Source organism: Oncorhynchus gorbuscha, linkage group LG15 (genome assembly GCF_021184085.1).
Source record: "Oncorhynchus gorbuscha isolate QuinsamMale2020 ecotype Even-year linkage group LG15, OgorEven_v1.0, whole genome shotgun sequence".
NCBI lineage: Eukaryota > Metazoa > Chordata > Actinopteri > Salmoniformes > Salmonidae > Oncorhynchus > Oncorhynchus gorbuscha.
In genome coordinates this window covers 39,387,114-39,409,034 of record NC_060187.1, presented here as the reverse complement: position 1 = coordinate 39,409,034, position 21,921 = coordinate 39,387,114, and the positions used below count along the sequence as shown (strand labels likewise).

Sequence of the window (21,921 nt, the reverse complement as noted above, 5' to 3'; positions counted from 1 at the left end):
AATAACCTGTAAGTACACACACACGCACACACACACACACACACACACACACACACACACACACACACACACACACACACACACACACACACACACACACACACACACACACACACACACACACACACACACACACACACACACACACACACACACACACACACACACACACACACACACACACAGCTAATAAAAACATGTACGGTATCTGTCTGAGGGGGACAGAGAGGTGACTTGGAGTTGGGAGGCCAAATCTGTTCCTTGTCACTTATACAGATTTACCACTCACCCCAGGTGCTGTGTAGAGAAGGTCTGTCTGGAACCTGCTACTGGGAGATAGAAAACAGTGGGGACCGTGTTTCTCTAGCTGTCTCATAGAAATGGATCTGCAGGAGAGGTTTGGAGGCAGTGATCAGTTCTGGGGTTTGGAGAGTCATTGCAGTGGATGGGTTTTCTGGCACAATAATATGAAGACTACTGCCATTGGCCCACTTGTTTACCGCCCCTCAATAGTAGTATTGGGAGTGTACCTGAACCACAGTGCAAGAACTCTGTCCTTCTTCAACATCTGACAGAATGATCTTCCTCCACAGAGTCCAGACCCCGTTCACTGAGCCCCTCTATCCTGTGTACTTTGTCTGGGATGCATCTGTCTGTGAAGATAGTGACACCCGTACAGTGAGGAAATTGCATGCAGTATGACATGCTCAAACCCCTAAATCAATTGATTTGAATATTTCACAATGTTGAAATAAATGTTTACATGGATACTCAAGATTGTGTTGTCCTTGTGAATTATTGCAAAAAGGTTTATTTTGAAACTCCAAAGTCCACCAAGTCTTCCATGGTCAGCATCAACCCTCTATCAGAGAGGAACAAAAATGCAGGTTAAAATATTGGCCCCATGTCGGCTGCCCACATTGGGGCAATGTGCCCTACTCATCCACTCCACATTAGTGCCAAGGCATTGGCCCAGGGCAGCCCAACTCTATGCCAATTCAGCAGTTTTCTCTTATTATTTAATAGGATTTGTATTTATCACATTTAAACTCAGTGCATAAATTGCATAATTTTCATGTCTTGACCTATTTAGGAAATGTGTTACAATGCACCAGAAAGACAACCAAGTTGTTGTTATCACATACTGTATATGTTTTTTTAAAATAAGATAAACACTTTTTGAGCGTTACACAACAGAACACTTAAAGGGAAATTTCACCTTAATATGATTCTGGGTTTGTTTTGATTGTGTTCGAGGCACTACTAAGTCAGTGAGATGTGTTTCACACATAATTGGGTTTGATTTGATTGTGTTCGAAGCACTACTAAGTCAGTGAGATGTGTTTCACACATAATTGGGTTTGTTTTGATTGTGTTCGAGGCACTACTAAGTCAGTGAGATGTGTTTCACACATAATTGGGTTTGTTTTGATTGTGTTTCACACATAATTGGGTTTGTTTTGAAGCACTACTAAGTCAGTGAGATGTGTTTCACACATAATTGGGTTTGTTTTGATTGTGTTCGAAGCACTACTAAGTCAGTGAGATGTGTTTCACACATAATTGGGTTTGTTTTGATTGTGTTCGAGGCACTACTAAGTCAGTGAGATGTGTTTCACACATAATTGGGTTTGATTTGATTTGTTGTTCAGTGAGATGTGCACTCGAAGCACTAAGTCAGTGAGATGTGTTTCACACATAATTGGGTTTGTTTTGATTGTGTTCGAAGCACTACTAAGTCAGTGAGATGTGTTTCACACATAATTGGGTTTGTTTTGATTGTGTTGAGGCACTACTAAGTCAGTGAGATGTGTTTCACACATAATTGGTTTGTTTGATTGTTTGAGGCACTACTAAGTCAGTGAGATGTGTTTCACACATAATTGGGTTTGTTTTGATTGTGTTCGAGGCACTACTAAGTCAGTGAGATGTGTTTCACACATAATTGGGTTTGTTTTGATTGTGTTCGAAGCACTACTAAGTCAGTGAGATGTGTTTCACACATAATTGGGTTTGATTTGATTGTGTTCGAAGCACTACTAAGTCAGTGAGATGTGTTTCACACATAATTGGGTTTGTTTTGATTGTGTTCGAGGCACTACTAAGTCAGTGAGATGTGTTTCACACATAATTGGGTTTGTTTTGATTGTGTTCGAGGCACTACTAAGTCAGTGAGATGTGTTTCACACATAATTGGGTTTGTTTTGATTGTGTTCGAGGCACTACTAAGTCAGTGAGATGTGTTTCACACATAATTGTCTACCAAGAAGGCGTGTCTGGGTTTGACACACCCACTGACCGCATCCGGTGTATTGACAGGGTGGACGAGATCTGAAAATGAATGTAGTCCTGCTTTGTGGCATTTCGCGAAGCCTCTATGTTATACTGATTGCAGTATATGTTAGTGTGCGTGTAGATATGCTTGTCGTTTTTCGATAGAGCAATTGGACATCTTTCAGCAATGTTAACTGTAAATGCTCCTATTCAGGGTCGCAACTTTGGAAGTGGGAAGGACAACTTAAAAAATACAAATAATTATAATAGTAATCCAGTCGGATAAGCACTCCAAACAGCCTACCCGGCCACTCGGTGGTGTCCACATGGTCCTAAAGCACACCGTTGCCTCGTTTTGTACAGCTTGGTGTGGGGCGGTGCTTCCTTCTCTGGCCCCGCCGTGCGTCGTGCTTTCACTATGAGTGCGGGAATACACAGGAAGTTGAAACTCTTCTAGTTAAATTCAAATTCACTTCTTCTAGCTTGTGGTGCGGTGATTTTTTATGTTTATGACAAAACATAATGTTGTTAATATAGTAATGACTATATACAGTGCCAGAGCCAAGGTGAAATTTCCCTTTAAACTGGAACAACACTCTCAGTAACGGTTACACAAAAAGAACTGTATGCAAGAACCCACGCACAAATATTTGAATGAGTCCCCGCTTCAAAATTATGAAGTAGTTGACAAGCTGGGCTTGGTTTTAGCTAACCTGTGCTGGGCTAGCCCATGTTGGTCTGGTCTGGACTGGGCTTGGTGTGAACTAGCCAGTGTTGGGGTTCGTGTGAGCTAGCCCATTTTGGGCTTGTGTGGGCTTGGTGTGGGCTAGCCCATGTTGGGCTTGGTGTAGGCTTGCCCTTGCTGGGTTAGCCCATGTTGGGCTGGTGTGGGACAAACAGTCCCAATGTGGTTTGCTGGGGTATTAGTGTTGGAAAACAAGCAGCGAGTCGGTAAGTTGGCTGATAGGGAGGGTTGTGTACAAAGAGGACATTCTGTCCTAGACAAAGCCAGCTTCCAGCGAGCTGGCTTCCACCCCCGCCTGCCCACCCCGGCCCACCAGCCTGTCTCTCTGCCTAATATCTCTGCCAGACCCTTTCCTCTCCACCAACGCCATGGAGGAAGAGCAAATAAAAAGCTGTTGTCATGGAAACCTGCCGTGCCTTCCTTCTCATCCCTCCTATCTGCACTCAAGAGAATGGAGGACATCGGGAGGAAAAACAGTGGAAGCAAAAAGGTCTGTTTGCAGATATAGGAGAGAGTGCTGCTCATAGGCAGTGAACTCCTCAAGTACAAGCACATGCATTCAGGTGTCCTACTTATGTCTTATCCATTCTAATCTGCTTGGTTTCCACCTGCCTCTATTCATGCCCCTATCAAGGTGTCACAAAAGCCGCATGGATCCGGATAACTGCATTTCAATACCTACTTTTCCAAACAAGGCTTTGCACAAAGACAAACATTCCTTAATAGAGGTTATAGGAAATATAGTCCTCCAGCTCCAGAGGTGTCTCTACACAGAACAGGGAGGAGTTGCTATGTTGTTGTTGTTGTTATGGTGTCCCTCCGGTGAGAACATAAGAGTCTTGTAGGAAGCCAGCCAGCCAGTGTCAACGTCACCATATCCTGGCATGGAGGATACAAACAAACAGCCCTGGTTGCCGTGGGTGTGTCCTGGCTGCCTGGCTGGCTGACGCACTACCACTCCGCCCCATGCTCCTGGGGGAGGGCCCTCACATGTCACTCAGGTTTACATTCATTCAAGATGAGACACAGCTGACATGACAAGACGGTTGCCATGGCAACAGTTGTGGGTACAGCAGCACCGCATGCTCTTACATGTTGGATAATGAAGTCACTCAGATCATCCTCCTTAGGTTTTTACCTCTTACCTCTTACCAGCCTTGTCTCTTGAGCTTGTTCCTGTTGTTGTAATTTTCCATATTTTTGTTTTACCAGATTCAACAATTCCATGTTTGTTATTTTGTAGGAGTTGTGTTGTGAGGGACTTTGAATACATGAGGATGCAGTTCAATGCTGAACAATGTTATATGCAGTTCAATGCTGATCAATGCTACAGGCAGTTCAATGCTGATCGATGCTATAGGCAGTTCAATGCTGATCAATGCTATAGGCAGTTCAATGCTGATCAATGCTATAGGCAGTTTAATGCTGATCAATGCTATATGCAGTTCAATGCAGATCAATGCTATAGGCAGTTCAATGCTGATCAATGCTATCGGCAGTTTAATTCTGAACAATGCTATATGCAGTTCAATGCTGATCAATGCTATATGCTGGTCAATGCTATAGGCAGTTCAATGCTGATCAATGTTATAGGCAGTTCAATGCTGATCAATGCTATAGGCAGTTCAATGCTGATCAATAATATAGGCAGTTCAATGCTGATCAATGCTATAGGCAGTTTAATGCTGAACAATGCTATATGCAGTTCAATGCAGATCAATGCTATAGGCAGTTCAATGCTGATCAATGCTATCGGCAGTTTAATGCTGAACAATGCTATATGCAGTTCAATGCTGATCAATGCTATAGGCAGTTCAATGCTGATCAATGCTATTGGCAGTTTAATGCTGAACAATGCTATATGCAGTTCAATGCAGATCAATGCTATAGGCAGTTCAATGCTGATCAATGCTATCGGCAGTTTAATGCTGAACAATGCTATATGCAGTTCAATGCAGATCAATGCTATATGCAGTTCAATGCTGATCAATGCTATCGGCAGTTTAATGCTGAACAATGCTATATGCAGTTCAATGCAGATCAATGCTATATGCAGTTCAATGCTGATCAATGCTATATGCTGGTCAATGCTGATCAATCCTATATGCTGGTCAATGCTGGTCAATCCTATATGCTGGTCAATGCTGGTCAAACCTATATGCTGGTCAATGCTGGTCAAGCCTATATGCTGGTCAATGCTGGACAATCTTATATGCTGGTCAATGCTGGTCAATCCTATATGCTGGTCAATCCTATATGCTGGTCAATCCTATATGCTGGTCAATGCTGGACAATCTTATATGCTGGTCAATGCTGGTCAAACCTATATGCTGGTCAATCCTATATGCTGGTCAATCCTATATGCTGGTCAATCCTATATGCTGGTCAATCCTATATGCTGGTCAATGCTGATCAAACCTATATGCTGGTCAATGCTGGTCAATCCTATATGCTGGTCAATGCTGGTCAATCCTATATGCTGGTCAATGCTGATCAATCCTATATGCTGGTCAATGCTGGTCAATCCTATATGCTGGTCAATGCTGGTCAATCCTATATGCTGGTCAATGCTGGTCAATCCTATATGCTGGTCAATGCTGATCAAACCTATATGCTGGTCAATGCTGGTCAAGCCTATATGCTGGTCAATGCTGGACAATCTTATATGCTGGTCAATGCTGGTCAATCCTATATGCTGGTCAATCCTATATGCTGGTCAATCCTATATGCTGGTCAATCCTATATGCTGGTCAATGCTGGTCAATCCTATATGCTGGTCAATGCTGGTCAATCCTATATGCTGGTCAATCCTATATGCTGGTCAATGCTGGTCAATCCTATATGCTGGTCAATGCTGGTCAAACCTATATGCTGGTCAATCCTATATGCTGGTCAATGCTGGTCAATCCTATATGCTGGTCAATCCTATATGCTGGTCAATGCTGGTCAATCCTATATGCTGGTCAATGCTGGTCAATCCTATATGCTGGTCAATCCTATATGCTGGTCAATCCTATATGCTGGTCAATGCTGGTCAATCCTATATGCTGGTCAATCCTATATGCTGGTCAATGCTGGACAATCTTATATGCTGGTCAATGCTGGTCAATCCTATATGCTGGTCAATCCTATATGCTGGTCAATCCTATATGCTGGTCAATCCTATATGCTGGTCAATGCTGGTCAATCCTATATGCTGGTCAATGCTGGTCAATCCTATATGCTGGTCAATGCTGGTCAATCCTATATGCTGGTCAATGCTGGTCAATCCTATATGCTGGTCAATGCTGGTCAAACCTATATGCTGGTCAGTCCTATATACTGGTCAATGCTGGACAATGCTGGTCAATGCAAAACATCAATGGCATTTGTGATGATGGTTTGAGAATGCTGCTTTATTCAGCACAGTTTATTCAAAATGAGGCAGCTACACTTAAATACAGAATCATTGCCACAAACAACAGATATATTTAAATTCTGAATTTAGCTAGGGTAGATGAGGCAGCAATTCTCCACACTTCCCTCTGATGCATGGAGCAGCATGATTGGCACGTGGGAAAAAAAGCTTTAATGAAAACCAGAAGAACAAAGTGTTTGTCAAATGAGTCTATCATCCCCAACAGCTAATGTATTTGATATGATAATTATGTTTGTGTTTATTTGTTTTCCTGCAACTTGTTAGACTAATTAGAGTTTAACAAGCCAATTAAGCAGAAGTTTGTTAAGGTAAAGAGAATAATAATTTTTTTCCAGAGTTTGCCTTCCATGGTTGGGAGGTTGGTTAATATATTCATATTTATTTGATGCTACCCACCACAGCTTTATATGATATTAATTGATAGGCTATCCTGAAATTGCCACGGTTGATCTCAGATGTATGACTGTTGGTGATATACGTAATGTAGCATTGACCTCATGTCGGTGACAGTTGCTTTTTCAGTATTTCCATATGACTTTGTTTTGGCCTGTTGAAACAAGATGGAAGAGAAACATGTCACTTCAGTGCAAATTGAGCCTCCATATCAACCACCGTCTCAACCCCCTCTACTACTCCCATGTCCCAGTGTACCAACCAGTACAACACCAATGATTTTCCACACCCCCTTCTATTCCTTCCTTCTAATATATAATAATGATATTAATAACAATACTGTATGTGCCATTTAGCAGAGGCTTTTGTTCAAAGCAACTTACAATCACGCATGCATACATTTTACGTATAGGGGGTCCAGGGCCTCTCTGTCTCCTTCTAAAATGGTCCTCCAGTGGTGTTTTCAATAGACCTGCCATTTAGATAAGAGGATACCTTCCCAGTGACATTCAAAAGCAGTCCCTACCCCTCATCCACCCTTCCATTGTGACCATCTTCTGTGCCCTATAATGAGTGTGTGCACGCCCATGCCATTATAAATAGCCAGTGTCCTGGTTAAAAGCAACACCTCTCTCTGCGTGCCGTATAATTGGCCTGTGTGATTCACCATGATAAATCATGCCAGTAGGTGTTCTGTTCTCTGAGCTGGACGGGGGGGGGGAGGTAACTGTACAATGTACTGGAACATCTGTCATCTGTGTGTGTTTTCGGGGGGGGGGGGGCTTGTTTGTGTCTGTGACTGTGACTTCAGAAAGTATCCACACCCCTTGACTTTTTCCACATGTTGTTGTGTTACAGCCTGAATTTAAAATGGATTACATTGAGATTTAGTTTTGTCACTGGCCTACACACAATAACCCATAATGTCCAAGTGGAATTATGTTTTTTTAAAATGTTTACCCCACACATAAAATTATCTGCAAGGTCCCTCAGTCGAGCAGTGAATTTCAAGCACAGATTCAACCACAATGACTAGGGCGGTTTTCCAATGCCTCACAAAGAAGGGCACCTACTGGTAGATGGGTAATAATGAAAAAGTCAGACATTGATTACCCGTTTGAGCATGGGGATGTAATTAATTACCCTTTGGACGGAGTATCAATACACCCAGTCACTACAAAGATACAGGCGTCCTTCCGAACTCTGTTGCCGGAGAGGAAGGAAACTGCTCAGGGATTTCACCATGAGGCCAATGGTGATTTTAAAATAGTTACAGTTTAATGGCTGTGATAGGAGTGTAACGGCGTTCGTCTGTTGAAGGAGAAGCGGACCAAAATGCAGCGTGGTGGTTAATCATGTTCTTTAATGAGGAATCGACGATACATGAAATAACTAATAAATACAAAACAACAAATGGAACGTGAAAACCTATACAGCCTGTCTGGTGAACAACTACACAGAGACAGGAACAATCACCCACAAAATACACAGTGAAACCCCGACTACCTAAATATGGTTCCCAATCAGAGACAACGAGAATCACCTGACTCTGATTGAGAACCGCCTCAGGCAGCCAAGCCTATGCTAGACACACCCCTAATCAGCCACAATCCCAATGCCTACAAAAAAAAACAATACGACAACACAATAAACCCATGTCACACCCTGGCCTGAACAAATAATTAAAGAAAACACAAAATACTAAGACCAAGGCGTGACAGAACCCCCCCCCCCCTAAGGTGCGGACTCCCGGACGCACCTCAAAACCATAGGGATGGTCCGGGTGGGCGTCTGTCCATGGTGGCGGCTCCGGCTCGGGACGTGGACCCCACTCCATAAATGTCTTAGTTCCTCCCCCTTGCATCCTGGGATAGTCCACCCTCACCGCCGACCATGGCCAAGTAGTCCTCACCCAGAACCCCACTGGACTGAGGGGCAGCTCAGGACTGAGGGGCAGCTCGGGACTGAGGGGCAGCTCGGGACTGAGGGGCAGCTCGGGACAGAGGGGAAGCCCAGTACTGAGAGGAAGCCCAGTACTGAGAGGAAGCCCAGTACTGAGATGAAGCTCAGGCAGGTAGTTGGCTCCGGCAGATCCTGGCTGGCTGGTGGATCTGGAAGAGTCTGGTTGACTGGCAGATCTGGAAGAATCTGGTTGACTGGCAGATCTGGAAGATCATCGCTGACTGGCAGATCTAGCCGCTCTGGCTGCTCCATGCAGACTGACAGCTCTGGCTGCTCCATATAGACTGACAGCTCTGGCTGCTCCATGAAGATTGACAGCTCAGGCTGCTCCATGCAGACTGACAGCTCTGGCTGCTCCATGCAGACTGACAGCTCTGGCTGCTCCATACAGACTGACATCTCTGGCTGCTCCATACAGACTGACAGCTCTGGCTGCTCCATGCAGACTGGCAGCTCTGGCTGCTCCATGCAGACTGGCAGCTCTGGCTGCTCCATGCAGACTGACAGCTCAGGCTGCTCCATGCAGGCTGACAGCTCTGGCTGCTCCATGCAGACTGGCAGCTCTGGCTGCTCCATGCAGTCTGGCAGCTCAGGCTGCTCCGAACAGGCAGGAGGCTCCGGCAGCGCTGTAGAAGAGGAAGGCTCTGGAAGCGCTGAACAGGCGGGAGACTCCGACAGCGCAGGAGAGGAGGAAAATGCTGGCTGCGCTGAACAGGCGGGAGGCTCCGACAGCGCTAGAGAGAAGGATGGCTCTGGCTGTGCTGAAAAGGCGAGGCGCACTGAAGGTCTGGTGCGTGGTGCTGGAACTGGTGGTACTGGATCGAGGACACGCACAGGAAGCCTGGTGAGGGGAGCTGCCACCGGCGGACTGGTATGTGGAGGTGGCTCTGGATAGACCGGACCGTGCAGGCGCACTGGAGCTCTTGAGCACCGAGCCTGCCCAACCTTACCTGGCTCGATGCCCACTCTAGCCCGGCCAATACGAAGAGCTGGTATGAACCGCACCGGGCTATGCACCCGCACTGGAAACACCGTGCGCTCCATAGCATAACACGGTGCCTGCCCGGTCTCTCTAGCCCCCCGGTAAGCACAGGGAGTTTGCGCAGGTCTCCTACCTGGCATCGCCATACTCCCTGTGAGCCCCCCCCCCCAATACATTTTTGGGGCTGACTCTCAGGCTTCCATCCGCGTCGCCGTGCTGCCTCTTCATACCAGCGCCTCTCCGCTTTCGTCGCCTCCAGTTCTTCCTTGGGGCGGCGATATTCTCCAGGCTGTGCCCATGGTCCTTTTCCGTCCAATATCTCTTCCCAAGTCCAGAAGTCCTTTGATCGCTGCTCCTCACGATTAACAGGGGGAGTTGGCTCAGGTCTGTCTCCTGACTCTGCCACACTCTCCCTGAGACCCCCCCCCCAATAAATTTTTGGGGCTGCTTTTCGGGCTTCCTTGCCAACCGTGTTCCCTCGTATCGTCGGCTCCTATCTCCGGCTGCCTCTGCGCCTCCACCTGTTCCCATGGAGGGCGATCTCTTCCGGCCAGTATCTCCTCCCAAGTGTAACAACCTTTGCCATCCAACACATCTTCCCATGTCCATTCCTCCTTTCGCTGCTCCTGCTGTCGCTGTCTGTTACCACGCCGCTCGGTCCGGGTGTGGTGGGTGATTCTGTAATGGCGTTTGTCTGTTGAAGGAGAAGTGGACCAAAATGCAGCGTGGTGGTTAATCATGTTCTTTAATGAAGAATCGACGATACATGAAATAACTAATATATACAAAACAACAAACGGAACGTGAAAACCTATGCAGCCTGTCTGGTGAACAACTACACAGAGACAGGAACAATCACCCACAAAATAAACAGTGAAACCCCGGCTACCTAAATATGGTTCCCAATCAGAGACAACGAGAATCACCTGACTTTGATTGAGAACCGCCTCAGGCAGCCAAGCCTATGCTAGACACACCCCTAATCATCCACAATCCCAATGACTACAAAAAAAACTAATACAACAACACAATAAACCCATGTCACACCCTGGCCTGAACATATAATTAAAGAAAACACAAAATACTAAGACCAAGGCGTGACAAGGAGAAAACTGAGCATAGACCAATAACATCGTAGTTACTCCACAATACTAACCTAAATGACAGCGTGAAAAGAAGAAAGCCTGTACAAAATAAAAAATATTCCAAAACATGCATCCTGTTGCAACAATGCACTAAAGTAATACTGCAAAAAATGTGGCAAAGCAACTTATTGTCCTGAATAGAAAGTATTATGTTTGGGGCAAATCCAGCAAAACACATTACTGAGTACCATTCCACATATTTTCAGTGATGTCTGCATCATGTTATGGGAATGCTTGTAATCGGCAAGGAGAGGGGAGTTTCAGAACAAAAAATAAACAGAATGGAGGAAAAATCCTAGTGGAAAACCTTGTTCAGTCTACTTGATGGCACAAGGCCAAATCTACACTGAAGTTGCTTACCAAGAAGACACTGAATGTTCCTGAGTGGCCGAGTTACAGTTTTGACTTACATCTAATAGAAAATCTATGCCAAGACCTCAAAATGATTGTCTAGCACTGATCAAGCTCTTAGAAACTTGCCCAGAAAGACTCACATGTGTATTCACTTCCAAAGGTGCTTCTACAAAGTTTTGACTCAGGGGTATGAATACTTATGTAAATTAGATATTTCTGTATTTCATTTTCAACAAATGTGCAAATATTTCTAAAAACATGTTTTCACTTTGTCATTATGGGGTATTGTGTGTGTTTAATCAATTTAGAATGCAGGCTGTAACACAGCAAAGTGTGTATTAAGTAAAGGAGTATGAATATTCTCAAGGCACTGTGTGTGTGTGTGTGTGTGTGTGTGTGTGTGTGTGTGTGTGTGTGTGTGTGTGTGTGTGTGTGTGTGTGTGTGTGTGTGTGTGTGTGTGTGTGTGTGTGCGTGCGTGCGTGCGTGCGTGCGTGCGTGCGTGCGTGTGCGTGCGTGCGTGCGTGTGCGTGCGTGTGTGTGCGTGCGCGCGTGTGCGCGTGTGTGCGTGCGTGCGTGTGTGTGCGCGTGTGTGCGTGTGTGTGTGTGTGTGTGCGTGTCCATGCATGTGCGTATATTTGTGGTTCAGGTGCAGGCAGTAGAGGTGTGACAGGCCACATTATCACTGTGTTTGGTATTTTCTTGCCTTGCATTCCCTCCCTCGTTAATGGTGATAGACAGAGTGATTGAGTGATGGACACCCACTTAATTGCCACCTGCTGTCTCTGGCCTATGAGCCAGCTAGGTAGGTGGGGAGGGTAATGGCTGAAGAGGAGGATAAATATGATGCATCTCCTAGAGGACAAAAATACATGCCTCTGAACAGCTAATGTACTGAATGCTTATTAAGCTATAATTATACGTGGACATCATTTGGCATCAGTAAGTGTGTGTGTGTGTGTTTATACACCTATGCGTGTGTATGTGTGTTTATGCGTGTGTGCTCCCAAAAGCACATGTGGGTGTATGGTGGGTAGCTGAGATTTGCAGTAATAACCCGGGATAGGGAGTGAGGAGACAGGAAGAGGAAATACAGTTCACTGGCCGCCCACTACTTCCTGTGTCTCTGTCGCCTACTCATTCAGCCCACGGACCAGCACTGCATCTAAAACCAGTTTGTTTGGAGGCACTGAGATAGAGATAAGATAGAAGCTCTAAGAAAAAACATAGTGAGAGAAGGCTTCGGAATGCTCCTTCTGAGGAAACAATGGCTCTGTCTGTCATGTCACTGCAGCAAGATTATGCAAGAAAAAACGATCCATTCCAGATCAGATGATCTCTGGCTAGATCTGTACACTGAGTCACTAGGATTCATAAATACTGTTATGAGCAACATTACAGATAAGTTAAAGTCATGTAACCTGAATGGTTTTTATCTGTTACTTGTCTCAAGCTTGTCTCAAAGTACATCCCAATAAAACAGACTTCCAAGGAAAAAGCGAAGATCTATTTTATAGCAGAGCTGGAGTAGCGCTTAGTGTCCACCAGGGGTCCTCCACTCATTAGCTGATGATTGTGACTGTCCTCTCTATCCCGAGAGAGAGAGCAGCTGATCTGTTCACTGTGACTGAACTGCAGCACTTCTCTATCCAGTGACCCAGTATAGAGTAGCTGTCTGAGGCACATTTCAAACCCTCTGCCCCCTTCAAGGCTCCGGACAACCATACAGTCCAGTGACCCACTTACACTTACTGGAGCGGAGTAGCCGCATTCAGTAAGATGGGAATGGCTGATAAAACATATCTCTCTGGCAGAGTCTAGCGAATAGCGAACCCTTGCCCTTTCGGGCTCCCACATCCCCATTGAACCTTCCGCCCACTCACTGAGGAATGTGGAGAGAGCAGGGAGGGGATACAGGGAGGAGGGGAGGGAGACGGCAGGGGAGAAAGGGATACAGAAAATGGGAGGAGAGGAATAGCGATGGGAAAGAGAGGGGGGAGAGAGCTAGAGGGAAGGAAGAAAGAAAGAAAGGGAGGCAAATTATGAAATATGTTCCTGTTATGCCAAGCTCTGATGCCTGAGCCATCTCATCTCATGGTATCTGCTTGCTGGGTCATGTTATGTCAGCCCAGGGCCTGTGTGTTTTACTGTGTGTCCCCCAACAGAGATTTCTGTAGGCCCACATGGCCATATTTGGGTTGAGAGCATCCCCTGGTGTTTACTGAACAGGTGGACATTACAGAAGAACATGGTCGCCCACGCTGACAAACACCCTGTTGTGAATCATAGGCCTGTACAATGTGTCACTGTCTGTGTGGAATGATGTTTACCTGGAATACAACAATGGAATGCCCACTGAGCACAACACACCATTTCAATGTGAAGAATTGGGTTATATTTGATAGATAAGTTGATGAGATTCTAACCGATTTTCACCTACTCAAAAACAGCCAAAAGTTTGTTGAATTCCCCTATGCTTTCAACCATCTTAAAGCATAACCAAATTCCAATGGAAAATGAAAAGCACACCAAAGATGAAATAAGAATACTATGTCTGATATTTTGTTTATTTATACAACTTAATGTGTTATCACTGTTCCTCATCTAATAGCACAAACAAATGACCTGGATTGCAGTTGAGATTACATTAAAAGTACATGGTCCAAGTGATCAAGACGTATTGCAGATTATCATAGCAATTGACCTGCGACCCCGAATACGCACACTTTCTATGGTTACATAAGACATTTATTGTTATCGTAACCTCAAGATGTGGCCATGAATGTGTTACTCGTTTGAATGGTTCGATAAATACTGTTACCTTATTTCGTAAGACAGCCTTAACTTTAGCCTTTTGACCCTCTTACAAAAGTAATATTGAATTGTGTTTGGTTGACAACGCAAACAAATATGAACATTTAAAGGAGCTGGTATCTGTTGCTTGGATAGTTCCATCAGAGCCACTGAAGTTGAACTAGCCTTATATATCACAGGACAGCCTCGTCTGAACGGCCTCGCTGTGTTGTAACTAGCAGCAAAACAAACCTTTTTGTTTTATGACTCATGACATCATACACACCCTGAAGTGTTTGATTTACTTTGTTTTTCTCACCTCTTGTCAACAAGGCGCTTATATCCACTCTCTCTTTGCCAACAGGGCAGCAGTTCTTCAAAGCACATTGGGAATGCTGAAAAAAAGGGCTTGGTATGGGCAGAACGGCGCTCATTGAATGTGGAATTCCACTGCCGTCACGGCGTAAAGTGTGGTATTGTTGATAAAAGGTTAGATGAAAAGAGCTCCTCTCCAGTGGACGCGCTGAACGAGTGGTGACATTTTGGTTGCATCAGCTCTATCTGATCAAAGCCAAATCTACAGAATTCTACACAATGACCTCCTATGCTGCTGTTTTTTATTTCCACAACAAAATATCAATTGGAAATCCCCAAAATAACAATTCCATGATCATCAGAATGAATGATAAACAATAACATAACAAAAATGGATCTAGCACATTTATTCACTTTTAGGATGTGTCTCTGGTTGTGGAGGTCTTCAAGGACATTTTGGAAGAGTGGAAACTCAGTGGGTGGAACATGAAGAGGTTTCACAAGTGGAGTCAGATGGTGGTAACACAGATCGTTAAAGCCACACACACACACACACACACACACACACACACACACACACACACACACACACACACACACACACACACACACACACACACACACACACACACACACACACACACACACACACACACACACACACACACACACACACGGCCACTGCCAGAGTGTCTCCCCTTTGAAAGATGCCCCTCTGGAAAGAAATGAAGGAAAATACCACCGTTTCAAAGGTGCTGTTAAATGGCAGGACATGAGTATGTCTCTTCCTTGACCTTCATTGTCCCAGCCATCCATGCAGGTCAGGCCTGTGAATGTCACCTCTTTATTTTTCATTGTGAGGAGGAACAGGCAGTCTGAACTTGCCTGACTCCTCTATGCCTAAAGGCGTCCACATGCGAATCACTTTCACAGTTTGTGCGTATATTATGACGGACGATAGGTTGTGACGTTTGTTCGTTTGGTCTTCAGCGGGGGTTTCTTCGGCTGTCCCTGCATGTAAAACATTTTCTCTTGGCAAGCCGAAATTAAGTAGCCAAAGTCTACGCCCCTTTGATTGGTCAACTGTAGGGATTCTTCAATTAAGTGCTGTCATTCAACACATTTTTTCATTGGGAAATACTGCACCAAACATCTTAGATGTAAAATTGCGCGACTAAGACCTCCTCGGCAAAAATGTGAAAATGAATGACCGATTTCTTAATTTATCTTAGATTAATTCAGACTATTTTGAAGAAGTGGCTAAGGCGTCTCAAAAGGGTCAAACTACTATTGGCATTTTTGTCTAGTTTTTTAAGCGAATGTCTTTTAAGGGAGTCTGCGAGGCACAGACGTTTACGTCGCCTAGCCGAGTTCTGCTAGGAGCAAACGGAACCTAGTATGCAGACTCCTTTAGTCACAGTGACTCACTAAAGACCCAAGGCTTTCAATATTAATGCCTCTTTCAACCAACACCTCCCTGACAGACTAACTGGGAGTATCCAGTCTAGCTTAAAGTCCTACCCCAATTTTCTTTTCACCTCATTTAACACCTGATTTACTTGTCAAGAGGCACATCTTAATAGGTATCCTCATGATGTGGCACAAGTAAGGGGGAGGCGGATGACAACCCAAAGTCACCATCAGACCGACTCCCTGAATGCACTACACCTTGAAGTTTGCAGTTGTGTCAAAGAAAAAACACTATTCTGCTCAAAACATACACTCCCATTCAAAGTTTGGGGTCACATAGAATTGTCCTTGTTTTAGAAAGAAGAAAAAAACATTTCATGTTGTAGATGAGTATTGTAAAAAGGCTGATGTTTAATGGGACATCTACATAGGCCCATTATCAGCAACCATCTCTCCTGTGTTTCAATGGCACGTTGTGTTAGTTAATCCTAGTTTATAATTTTAAAAGGCTAATTGATCATAAGAAAATACTTTTGCAGTTATGTTTGCGCAGCCTAAAACTGTTGTGCTGATTAAAGAAGCAATAAAACTGGCCTTCTTTAGACTAGCTGAGTATCTGTGTTACGGTTTTCTTCTGGTGAAAGAGAGGACCAAAATGCAGCGTGGTTATTCATAAACATCTTTAATGAAAATACAAACAATTTACCAAAAACGTGAAAAACCAAAACAGCCCTATCTGGTGGAACAAACACAGAGACAGGAACAATCACCTACGAAATACCCAAAGAATATGGCTGCCTAAATATGGTTCCCAATCAGAGACAACGATAAACACCTGCCTCTGATTGAGAACCACTCTAGGCAACCATAGGCTTTCCTAGACTACTTAACTAAATACAATCCCATAAACTACAAAACCCCTAGACAAAACAAACCACATAAATCACCCATGTCACACCCTGGCCTGACCAAAATAATAAAGAAAACACAAAATACTAAGGCCAGGGCGTGACAATCTGGAGCAGCAGATACTCAGCATCAGGACTATTCTTGAGCAAGAGGAGAAGTACATTAGAGTGTCTAGATTGAGAAACAGACGTCTCACAAGACCTCAACTGGCAGCTTCATTCAATAGTACCCACAAAACACCCGTCTCAATGTCACAAGTGAAGAGGTGACTCCGGGTTGCTGGCCTTCTAGGCTTGCAAGCTAAAGAACACCAACCCAACCGTGAAGCACGAGGGTGAAGGGATCATGTTGTGGGGGTGCTTTGCTGCAGCAGGGACTGGTGCACTTCAGAAAATAGATGGCATCATGAGTTGGGAAAATATGTAGATATATTGAAGCAACATCTCAAGACATCAGTTAAAGTTAAAACTTGGTCGCTAGTGGGTCTTCCAAATGGACAATGACCCCAAGCATACTTCCAAAGTTGTGGTAAAATGGCTTAAGGACAATAAAGTCAAGGTATTGAAGTGGCCATCACAAAGCCCTGACCTCAATCCTATAGATAATGTGTGGGCAGAACTGAAAAGGCGTGTGCGAGCAAGGAGTCTTTTATCGATGGCAGTTATGATGTCGTTTAGGACCTTGAGCGTGGCTGAGGTGCATCCATGACCAGCTCAGAAACCAGATTACATAGAGGAGAAGGTACGGTGGGATTCGAAATGGTCGGTGATCTGTTTGTTCACTTGGCTTTCAAAGACTTTAGAAAGGCAGAGCAGGATAGATATGGGTCTGTAACAGTTTGGGTCTAGAGTGATGACCGCGGCAGCTTAACAATCTTTAGGGATCTCAGACAATACGAAAGAGAGGTTGAACAGGCTAGTAATAAGGGTTGCAACAAATGTGGCAGATAACTTTAGAACGAGAGGGTCCAGATTGTCTAGCCAAGCTGATTTGTAGGGGTCCAGATTTTGCAGCTCTTTCAGAACATCAGTTATCTGAATTTGGGTGAAGGAGAAGTGAGGTGGGTTTGGCCAAGTTGCTGCGAGGAATGCAGAGCTGTTGACCGGGGTAAGGGTAGCCAGGTGGAAAGCATGGCCAGCCGTTGAAAAATGCTTATTGCAATTATCGATTATCATACATTTATCAGTGGTGACAGTGTTTCCTATCCTCAGTGCAGTGGGCAGCTGGGAGGTGGTGCTCTTATTCTCCATGGACTTTACAGTGTCCCAAAACTTTTTAGAATTAGTGCTATAGGATGCAAATTTCTGTTTGAAAAAGCGAGCCTTTGGTTTCCTAACTGACTGTGTATATTGGTCCCTAACTTCCCTGAAAAGTTGCACATTGCGGGGGCTATTCGATGCTAATGCAGTACACCACAGGATGTTTTTGTGCTGGCCAAGGGCAGTCAAGACTGGGGTGAACCAAAGGCTATATCTGTTCTTAGTTCTACATTTTTTGAACGGGGCATGCTTATTTAATATGGTGAGGAAAGCACTTTCAAAGAACAACTAGGCATCCTCTACTGGCGGGATGAGTCGATTAGAAAGGCCTGCTCGCTGAAGTGTTTTAGGGAGTGTTTGACAGTAATAAGGGGTGGTCGTTTGACCGCGGACACATTATGGACGCAATAAATGAGGCAGTGATCGCTGAGATCCTGGTTGAAGATGTCAAGTTGGTCAGGATGATATCTATGAGGGTGCCATTCCACCATTCCACCATTCCACCATTCCACCATCTACCATTCCACCATTCCACCATTCCACCATTCCACCATCTACCATTCCACCATTCCACCATTCCACCATCTACCATTCCACCATTCCACCATCTACCATTCCAGTGTTTTACTTGCTATATTGTATTTACTTTGCCACCATGGCCTTTTTTTTGCCTTTACCTCCCTTATCTCACCTCATTTGCTCACATCGTATATAGACTTGTTTCTACTGTATTATTGATTGTATGTTTGTTTTACTCTATGTGTAACTCCGTGTCGTTGTATGTGTCGAACTGCTTTGCTTCATCTTGGCCAGGTCGCAATTGTAAATGAGAACTTGTTCTCAACTTGCCTACCTGGTTAAATAAAGGGTAAATAAAACATTTAAAAATAAAATTACAAGCGGCAACAGTGAGAGACTTATTTCTGGAAAGGTGGATTTTTAAAAGTAGAAGCTTAAACGTTTTGGGCACAGACCTGGATAGTATGACAGAACTCTGCAGACTATCTCTGCAGTAGATTGCAACTCCGCCCCCTTTGGCAGTTCTAACTTGTCGGAAAATGTTGTAGTTGGGACATGATGTCCAAGGCAAACTTGTCTTACTTAGGGTTCCAGAGCAAACAGAGTGGATGTATTTGCTCTTCATGTGGAAATCAATGTGCCCAGAAAAAGATGGCTGTTTGTTTCCTTAGTATATCTCAGGCTCCATGATCCGTCATTTTAGATTAAAATGTTTTTTTTTGTTGTCATTTAGCAGACATTCTTAACCAGATTGACTTACAGTTACATTCAACTTGGTGAGACAACCACATATCACAGTCCATGGAGAATAAGAGCACCTCCTCCCAGCTGCCCACTGCACTGTAGCTAGGAAACATTGTCACCACTGATAAATGTAAGTGCATTTTTGCTCAATAAGTCGGCAAAGTCAAAGCTAGTAGGTTAAGACAAGTGTAAGCTTTTTTCTTATTTTTTATGTGTGTGTGCGTGGGGGTGTGGGGGGGGGGTAAGACAGATATGTCTGATTTAAGATGCTCTATGAAGAGGTAGGTTATCAGACATTTTTGGAAGATGGGCATGACCTCTGCTGTTCTAGCTCGTTCCACCATTGGGGTGCCAGGACAGAGAAAGCATTTGACTGGGTTGAGAGGAAGCTGACCCCCATAGGGGTGGGATGGCCATGAGACCAGAGGTGGCAGAACGGAGTACTTGGGTTGGGGTGTAGCGTTTGAGCAAAGCCTGAAGGTAGGGAGGGGCAGTTCCCCTTTATGCTCCGTAGGCAAGCACCGTGGTCTTGTGGTGGAGCTCTGACTGGAAACCAGTGGCGTGTGTGGAGAAGTGGTGTTGAAATGGGAGTATGTGGGAAGGTTGAACACCAGGTGGGCTGCGGCATTCTGGATAAATTGCAGGGGTTTATGGCACAAGCGGGGAGCCCAGCCAACAGAGTGTTGCATTAGTCCGAACGGGAGATGACAAGTGCCTGGATTAAGACCTGTGCCGCTTCCTTTGTAAGGAAAGGTTGTACTCTACGGATGTTGTGTAGAGCATGAACCTGCAGGACCTAGTCACTGCTTTGAAGTTTGCAGAGAATGACAGGATGTTGTCCAGGGTCACGCCAAGGTTCTTTTCACTCTGGGAGGGGGACACCGTGAAATTGTCAACTGTGATAGAGAGGTCTTGGAGCGGGCAGGCCTTCCCCAGGCGGAAGAGCAGCTCCGTCTTGTCGAGGTTGAGGTGGTGGGCCGACATCCAAGCTGAGATGTCTGGCAGGCACGAAGAAATGAAGAGCCACCTGGGTGTCAGAAGGGGGAAGGAGAAAAGAAGTTGAGTTGTCATCTGCATAGCAATGATAGGAGAGAACATGTGAAGATATGACGGAGCCGAGTGACTTGGTGTATACAGAAAAGAGGAGAGAGCTTAGGACTGAGCCCTGGAGGACAACTGTAGTGAGAGCACGTGGTGAAGACACAGAGATCATCTCGATGTCACCTGGTAGGAGCGACCTGCAAGGTAGAATGCAATCCAGGAATGTGCAAAGCCTGAGACGCCCAGCACTGAGAGGGTGGAGCTAGGAGGAGGAGAACAGAAGATCTAGGAGGAGGAGAACAGAAGAGAGTGGGTCAGCTTTGGCAGAGCCTCTGTGACACAGAGGAGAGAGGGTCAGCTTTGGAGAGCCTCTGTGACACAGAGGAGAGAGGGTCAGCTTTGTTAGAGCCTCTGTGACACAGAGGAGAGAGGGTCAGCTTTGGCAGAGCGGAGAGCCTCTGTGTTTCTGTACAGCACTTTGAGATATCAGTTGATGTACGAAGGGCTATATAAATACATTTGATTTGATTTGATTTGTGACACAGAGGAGAGAGGGTCAGCTTTGGCAGAGCGGAGAGCCTCTGTGACACAGAGGAGAGAGGGTCAGCTTTGGCAGAGCGGAGAGCCTCTGTGACACAGAGGAGAGTGGTGTCGTTTCAGTGAGCAGTCTTAAAGCCTGACTGTTAGGGTCAAATCAAAACAAAGTTTATTGGTTGTGTACACAGATGTGCAGATCTTATCATAGGTACAGCAAAATGCTTATGTTTCTAGCTCCAAAAGAGCAGTAACATGATGCAGCCACCACTATGCTTGAAAATATAGAGAGTGATGCTCAGGGATATATTGTGTTGGATTTGCCTCAAACACACCACTTCAGGACAAGAAGTTCATTACTTACAGTATTACTTTAGTGCCTTGTAGCAAACAGGATGCATGTTTTGGAATATTTTGAACCTGTACATGCTTCCTTCTTTTCACTCTGTCAATTAGGTTAATATTGTGGAGTAACTACAATGTTGTTGATCCATCCTCAGTTTCCTCCTATCACAGCCATTGAACTCCGTAGCTGTTTTAATGTCACCATTGGCCTCATGGTGAAATCCCTGGGCGGTTTCCTTCCTCTCTGGCAACTGAGTTAGTAAGGACGTCTGTATCTTTGTAGTAACTGGGTGTATTGATACATCATTCAAAGTGTCATTGATAACTTCACCATGCTCAAAGGGATATTAATCTACCAATACGTGCCCTTTGTGAGGCATTGGTAAACCTCATTGGTCTTTGTAATTAAATCTGTGTATGAAATTCACTGCTCGACTGAGAGACCTTATGGATAATTGTATGTGTGGGGTACAGAGATGAGCTAGTCATTCAAAAATCATGTTAAACACTATTACTGCACACAGAGTGAGTCCATGCAACTTATTATGTGACTTGTTAAGCACATTTTGAGCTTATTTAGGCTTACTATAAGAAAGGGGTTTGAATTTTGTACCAAAAAAATTATAATAATGCATAATTCTACTATGACATTATGGGGAAAAAATATATAAAAATTCAGGCTATAACACAACAACATTTGGAAAAAATGAATACTTCCTGAAGTCACTTAAAATGGGATAAACAGTATGTTAACATTTTGAAAGTGATCAGTGTTCAATGT

The 21,921-nt window shown here is 44.6% G+C and overlaps 2 long non-coding RNA genes across 3 annotated transcripts; both read right to left on the bottom strand.

The window, feature by feature from the left end:
* Positions 1-210: 210 nt before the first annotated feature.
* On the bottom strand, positions 211-3,897 carry LOC123996385. 2 transcript variants are annotated; one of them, XR_006831969.1, is made up of 4 exons: positions 3,702-3,897; positions 764-862; positions 531-653; positions 211-386 (listed from the first exon to the last, which is right to left on the bottom strand). It is a non-coding gene; the product is annotated as an uncharacterized LOC123996385 (long non-coding RNA). The 2 variants fall into 2 exon arrangements; XR_006831970.1 differs by lacking the exon at positions 3,702-3,897 and adding an exon at positions 2,579-2,688.
* Positions 3,898-6,414: 2,517 nt separating this feature from the next.
* LOC123996427 lies at positions 6,415-7,351 on the bottom strand. The gene is made up of 3 exons (XR_006831993.1): positions 7,214-7,351; positions 6,834-6,984; positions 6,415-6,584 (listed from the first exon to the last, which is right to left on the bottom strand). It is a non-coding gene; the product is annotated as an uncharacterized LOC123996427 (long non-coding RNA).
* Positions 7,352-21,921: the final 14,570 nt, after the last annotated feature.